The sequence below is a fragment of the Gossypium hirsutum genome, chromosome D07, assembly GCF_007990345.1.
Source record: "Gossypium hirsutum isolate 1008001.06 chromosome D07, Gossypium_hirsutum_v2.1, whole genome shotgun sequence".
NCBI lineage: Eukaryota > Viridiplantae > Streptophyta > Magnoliopsida > Malvales > Malvaceae > Gossypium > Gossypium hirsutum.
Window position 1 is genome coordinate 50548332 of NC_053443.1, and position 7369 is coordinate 50555700.

A 7369-nucleotide genomic window follows, 5' to 3' on the forward strand; every position below is an offset into this window, starting at 1 on the left:
GAAAAATGTTAGTGGATTGTTCATCCACCCATCACCGAATGTTGAAAGAAAAAGAAAGAGTTGAAGCTTTGTTATATTCGGCCTAGGTTGAGCTTGATTGAGGTAATTTTTTTAATCGATTTTTGATAATTTTTATGTTTTTGAGATCGTTGTTTCGTGTTCTTCAAAACCCATGCTTTAACTTTTGGAATTTATGATGATTTTGTGATGTGCCATTGATGATAGTTTGTGATTTTTGTTGGTTGATGGTAGAAAATAAAAGATATGTGATAGGTTATAATGTTTGTTTTTGAATTTTTTATGAATTTGATTATTTTGAGTTAAATTGTAAGAAATATTAAATTGAGGGACTAAAATGTGAAATAAATGAAATGCAAGGACCTATATGAGACTAGGGAATATTCGGCCAAACTACATTGTGATTAATTTGGAATATTTTGTGTTTTGTGCAATTTGGACTGAATTGTAAAAATGTTAAATATCAAGGGCAAAATGGTAATTACCAATTTATGTGTTTTTGGATGAAATTGAATGAAATTATGTTTGAATGAGTTAAATTTGAATGTGTTTAGATCAAGAATTAAAGAAATCGGACTTGGATCGGGGGAAAAATAAAGTCATCGATTAATCGTTCCGTTCCAGTTTATCGCTATCCGAGGTAAGTTTATAATCAAATAGATGTTATAATTTCTGAATAAATATTAGTTATATATGCCGAAATGAAAGTATGCAAAACTATATATACGTAGCGGAATGTGTTTTAGTCAGAAAGTAGAAATAGACGTGAATGTGATTTATCAATATTTAGCACTAAGTGTACGAGTATGGGATAGCTACAGCTATATGAACGGCACTAAGTGTGTGAAACTAAAATGACGATGTTGAATAATGGGCACTAAGTGTGCGAAATTAAAATGATGATGTAGAATAACGAGCACTAAGTGTGCGATACCGAGAGCAATTTGGTTAGATGAGAAAGAGCACTAATTGTGCAACTTCATTATGGCCTCGACCAATTATTTAGTACATGATAGGTCAAGTATGCAATGGTTGAATAATAATTGATATCAAGGTAAGTTAGTTACTTCAATTGTGATAAGAAAATTTATATAAGGTAAATGAAAGTATATGAGTATATGAAGGTCTATATTCGGCCAAATGGTAAGTATATGTGATATTGTAATTGTGAATTATATGCATCTATATATGAATGAGTACATTTGGTAAATAGTGGGTATATGATTTGAAAGTGAAAAATAAGTACGTTTTTATTTACGTGTATATTTGGCTAAGTTGAAATTGATTCATAGTTACATATTAGATAATTAAATTTTGCAAGCTCAAATGTGTATATATGAATATGATTGCATTATTCGGTTTTGTTATTGAATTATTAACATTATTGAATTGTCTAATTGATTATGACTTACTAAGCTGTGATAGCTTATACTGTATGTGTGTTTCCTTCGGTTTTATAGATTTTGGAAGCTAGTTACGGGCTCGGGGATCATTAGCGAAGTCAATCACACTATCGACCGTCCATCGGTATTTATAAAAGTTCAATATAAAATCTATGGCATGTATAGACTATACTACCCTTTTGAATATATATTTTGAATGAAGTGTGTATATATAATAATACATGCGAAAATGGCTTGTTTATTTTGTTATGAATGGTTTTATGTTTTGATTAAATATTATGGTTGATGATTTGGCTATGTTTCGTAAATGGTTGAGACTAATATAAAATGCTTTGACTTGATTTATTATATATATGAGAATGAGTTGCTAATTTAATATCTTTATATTCGGTAATTGAGATTGAATTTGGATTATCATTTACTATGTGAAAGTTGTATATTGATTTACTGTGATTATAGGGTAGTTGAAATTGGTAATTTGCATAATGAACCTTGTTTATGGAATTGGTTTTATAAATGACCTTTGATTCATTGGGAGAATAAATATTACTAATATATATACATATATATATAGGATCGGTGTTGGTATGTTAGGCATGAAAATGTTGAATATTGATGAATTTGACATTGATTAAAATAAAATTATATTCGGCTAAAGCTTGAAAAAAAAATTGCCCATATGAATAGTATCTTTATTTATTTGATGAATAAATATTTATATGCAATTTGATCAACATTTTTGTGTATTTGAATAATAATATGTGAATATACTATGAAATTATATAAATGCTTATGGTATATTCGGCCCAATGTTTATAAATGCTTGTATTTATAAGGTTTGGTATAGGTACATATGTTAAAATATAATGATTACATGTAAAATAAGTAAATTTTAAAATTGAGTTTTATATACATAATTGTGTCTGTCGAAACCATTTTTTTGAAAATAAAAATTTAGTTGTCGACTTTAAAAAACAAAAATTGGAGTCGCCACCGATCCTTGATTGAGGTGTGATCGGCTCACCTTAAAAACGATTTTGGTCTGCAAAATTTGAGAAAATAGGTTCGGGAGTCAGTTACGCACGAGGAAGGGTTAGCATCCTCGTAACGCCCAAAATCGGTACCGAATTGATTGTTTAACGTCTTGATGTCGAAAATTTGAAAAGATTTTAAAAGAAAACTTTTTAACTCGAATGAATTAAAATAATAAAACATTCTTATTTTAAAGAAATAAAACATCACACCCAGTGAGTTAGGGCGCAACATTTTTAATCTTCAAAATTAAGTTTTTCTTTTAATTTTTAAAATTCATGCATTTAAATTTCAAAGGATATTCGTTTATTTGGGTTAAAAGAAAAAATCGAAACCTAGTAAGTTAGGGCACGATCACTCGAATTTCCCAAATACGGAATATTACCTTTATTATTTTTAGAAAAATCCTCATCTCGAGAAAACAATGCGTCATATCCAATGCGTTAGGATACAATGTATTGAATTCCCGATAATGAGTTTTTTTATGTTTTTTTGATTAAAGAGCATTCCCGATTATTTAGATTCAACGAAGAAAATTGGAACCCAATACGTTAGAGCTCAATCCTCTCGAAGATCCCAAATATCGAATATTGCCTTATTTTGAGAGCCTTTGAACAAAAATAGTTTTAATGCTTTGATGAAACCAAATATATTTTTTAAAAAAAAAATGATAAAATGTTAATATACAACATAAAACAAATACTTTAATATAAATTATATATGTATATGTATTTACAAATTATGTATATATATAAGTATGATATATAAATAAATTTTGAAAATATGTATATGCATATATTTAAATACGTATATATAAGCATACATATATATATATAAATGAATGAAATATATATATAAAAAAAACTTATAATAATTTCTAAAAAAAGGTACACATATATATTATAAAAAATGCATGTATATGCATGGATTATAAAATATGGAATATATATACGTATTATAAAATGTAAATGTATATATGTATACATGTATATAAAAGTTATGAAAATAAAATAATAAAATATATATAAAATATGTATATGTATTTACAGAAGTTTAAAATATATACATATATATTATAAAGAAAATATGCATATATATTAAAAACTATGCGTGTGTATATGTATAGGAATTAGAATAAAAACGTAACAATAATAATAATAATAATAATAATAATGCAATATAACTGTATTAATAATATTAAAATAAAAAACCTAAAATGAAAGATTAAGGATTAAAATGAAAATAAACGGAATTTAAAGGCTGAATTCAAAAATAGATAACGCGAAAAGGGACCAAATCAAAATGCACGCAACAGGAGGAGGATCCAAAGAGAAATTTACTCAAACCACCCAAAATGCTGCGCAACATTGGACTAAAATAAAACAGATTCGATATTTCATGGAAAAATTTGAGAACAAAAAAAAAGGTTTTGAAATGATGGGATAAAATGGAAGGATTAAAAACACAAATAACCCATCAATGCTTAAAAGTTAAAACCCATTTCAAACTCTAATTAAAACCCTATTCCATTTGCGGTAACAGCAGCCTCAAGAACTGCTCCATCCTCTCCTCTATTCTTCAAGCTGAACTCCCTCCTTTCAACTTCGATTTAGACGAAGAGAAGCAAAGATGGCGACGGCGCGCCTCTTTTGGTAAGGATTTCTCCTCTTTCTTTTATTTTTTTTGGTGCACAAAGAAAAAAAACAAGCAAAGAAACTAATGAGCAAGAAGAAAATAGACCTAGAAAATCACCTTCAATCCCACTGCTATTTTTATTTTCTCCCTTTGTATTTCGTTTACACTAATTTCTTTTTCTTTTTTTGATTCAATATATGTAACCCCTCCTCTCAATTTCTTGTTTTCTCTTCATCTCTGTCCTTTACAAATGCCTCCATCGGTCTTTATAACCGAATCTTAGAGAAGAATAAAAAATAAAAAAATAAAAAAATAAAATCTAACCAATTTTTACTATATTTTCTGCTCTCTCTTCTGTTCGTGGTCTGTTGCAGAACGTAGAAGACGTGCGCGGACTGTGCGACATTAACGGAGGCGTGCGAGGGAAGGAAAACGTGCGGAGTGTTGCGACGTTGGGGCGAGGTTGCTGCGGCACTAGGTTTGCTGCTAGGGTTTATGTGTCTTGGGCTATTTGGGTTTGGGCTTTACGTTTTATTTGGTATTGTTATTATTTATGCGGGCCCGGGCAAAAATTGGGCCTTACAGTGTTGTTGTTGTTTATAATTGATTTGTTAGTCAAGTAGGCGAAATGAGGTATGATCGAAAGTGGTGTTTGAAATACTCTGGATAAATTTTAATTATTAGTTGTGTTTACGAATATGTTCGATACATGATATGAAATGACTCGTAATAAGTTGATATTACATTTTTGATTTAAGACTTGGCTGTTTTTGTAGGTTGAACATATATCTATGATTATTCGAATTTAAATTTGGTTCGTTAATACCTCGTAACTCTATTCCGGTGACAATTAGGGTTAGGGGTGTTACAGAACATAAGTTCGTGAGTTGTTTTGGAGGTCGTGATATTAAACTAGCGAGCATTTAGAATATCAATTGGGAAGTAGGTCTGCTAACTATTTTGGAGGCTGTGGTTCTTCATCTGCAAGAGCTTTACTCACGCTAACTGTGTTAGAGGCTGCGACTCTTCACCTACGAGCCTTAATATGATAGCTAAGAGCTTTGCTCTTGCTAATTGTGTTGGAGGCTGCGGCTCACAGGTTCCGGCTCTTCACCTACGAGCCATAATATAATAGCTGGGAGTTCTGCTTTCCCTAACTATGTTGGAGGCTGCGGCTCTTCACCTGCGAGCCTTAATATGACAGATGAGAGCTTTGTTCTCGCTAACTATGTTGGAGGCTACGACTCTTCACCTATGAGCCTTAATATGACTGCTGAGAGCTTTACTCTCGCTAACTGTGTTGGAGGCTGCGACTCTTCACCTGTGAACCTTAATATGACAGCTGAGAGCTTGTAACTCTCGCTAACTGCGTTGGAGGCTGTGGCTCTTTACCTTCGAGCTTTAATATGACAGTTGGGAGCTTTGCTCTCGCTACTTGTGTTGGAGGCTGTGGTTATTCACCTGCGAGTTTTATGTTCTTTATGTACTTTGGCAAAACATTAGCATTGAATAATGTTCTTTATGTACTTGCACTACGTAAAAATTTAATTAGTGGTGGATTATTGAATAAGGCAGGCATTAAATTAGTCTTTGAATCCGATAAACTTGTACTTTCCTATAATGGAGATTATGTTGGGAAAGATTATCTGAGTGGAGGTTTATTTGTGATTAGACTATGTTTAATGATAATAATAAAACTACCACTTCTACTTATATTGTTGAATCCTTTGATATGTGGCATGCTAGATTAGGTCATGTGAATATTTATTTTCTAAAATGCTCGTAAAAATGAATCTAATTCCTAATCTAGATGATAATAGCTTTAATAAATGTGAAATTTGTGTTGAAACCAAACCTTCTAAACCTTCCTTAAAAACTCTTACTAATAGGAAAATTGAACTTTTAGAGTTAGTTCATACTGATCTAGTAGACTTAAAAAACCCAGAAAATAAAAGTGAAAAACGCTACTATATCACCTTTGTAGATGATTACTCTAGTTATACAAAGGTTTATCCTACGGCAAAATAGCTCGACGCCAGGATGATAAAAAGCTTAACACCTCTCATTTTTATTACTTTTTCATATGAAAAAGTAATAAGAATGAAAAATGAAAAGGTCGTCTTATTAAAAACCCCAATTATGAAATCCCCTCTCTCCCACTTTACACCTCGAAACGTACAGTTCTTATAGAGAGAAAGGCACTTTCACATTTTCTTAACTCAAAATGGCTGGGAACAGATTTAATGGAGACGAGGTAGGGCCTGTAGCTCAGAGGGTTAGAGCACATGGCTACGAACCACGGTGTCGAGGGTTTGAATCCCTCATTGCCCACAATCGGCCAAAAAGAAAGGACCTTTCCCTTTGGATGTAGGAAAATCATGATCGGGATAGCGGACCCAAAGTTATGGAACTTGGGCGTGGGTCTTTTGCCAAAATGGAGTGACCTTTTACAAAGGTTTATCCTCTAAGATTGAAAGATGAAGCTAATAAAACTTTTCTTCTTTTTAAAGCAGAAGTAGAAAACCTGTTTGATAGGAGAATAAAACATCTTAAATTCGATAGAGGGGATGAATATGAGACTAATTTCCTTAAAGTGGTCTATGAGAAAGACAACATTATGTAAGAGTTCTCTGATCCTTATTTCCCACAACAAGATGACATAGTTGAAAAGAAAAACAAAACTCTAAAAGAAATGATAAATGTATCTAAGTTCTAGTTTACTTAGCAATATGTAGGGGGAGGTCATACTTTCTGCAAACCATATTATTAATAAAGTAAATATGTGAGACATTTAATCAAGAATAAAGTACTTGCTTTGGAGTGCGTGAGGTCTGAAAGGAACCTAGCTAATCCACTAACCAAAGGGTTAAGTAGGAAAATGATTTTTAATTCGTCGAAGAGGATGGGTCTTAAGTCCAGTGGTTGAGGAATTCATGGTGGATACCCAACTTAGTTTTTTAAGTTAAATATGCTCAAATGAAACCATGGAAAGACTCATAGTGTACATTTATACCTATCCTTATGGAAAACGATGTACATACATAAGGTTAAATTCTTACTTTTAATGAATTCGTATCCCAAGGTCTGTGTGGTATTATTAAGAAAGATTTGATGAATTCACTGAATTTAAATTTTAGAGGATAAGCTTAATAAATGCTCTGAAAGATTTCATAGTCATATTTCAAGTAGTCTATATTGAGATAGACTTGATGAAATCACCTACGTAAGTATGAAGAACTAGCCACCTTCTATCAAAGACATAGAGTCGTCTTTCTAGAGCA

At 31.5% G+C, this 7369-nt stretch overlaps 2 long non-coding RNA genes across 2 annotated transcripts; both read left to right on the top strand.

Moving 5' to 3' along the window:
- LOC107956814 (uncharacterized) lies at window positions 1–1913 on the top strand. The gene is made up of 3 exons (XR_001700270.2): window positions 1–102; window positions 573–658; window positions 1479–1913. It is a non-coding gene; the product is annotated as an uncharacterized lncRNA (long non-coding RNA).
- Window positions 1914–3840: 1927 nt separating this feature from the next.
- LOC107955061 (uncharacterized) lies at window positions 3841–4845 on the top strand. The gene is made up of 2 exons (XR_001699801.2): window positions 3841–4105; window positions 4463–4845. It is a non-coding gene; the product is annotated as an uncharacterized lncRNA (long non-coding RNA).
- The last annotated feature ends 2524 nt before the right edge of the window (window positions 4846–7369 follow it).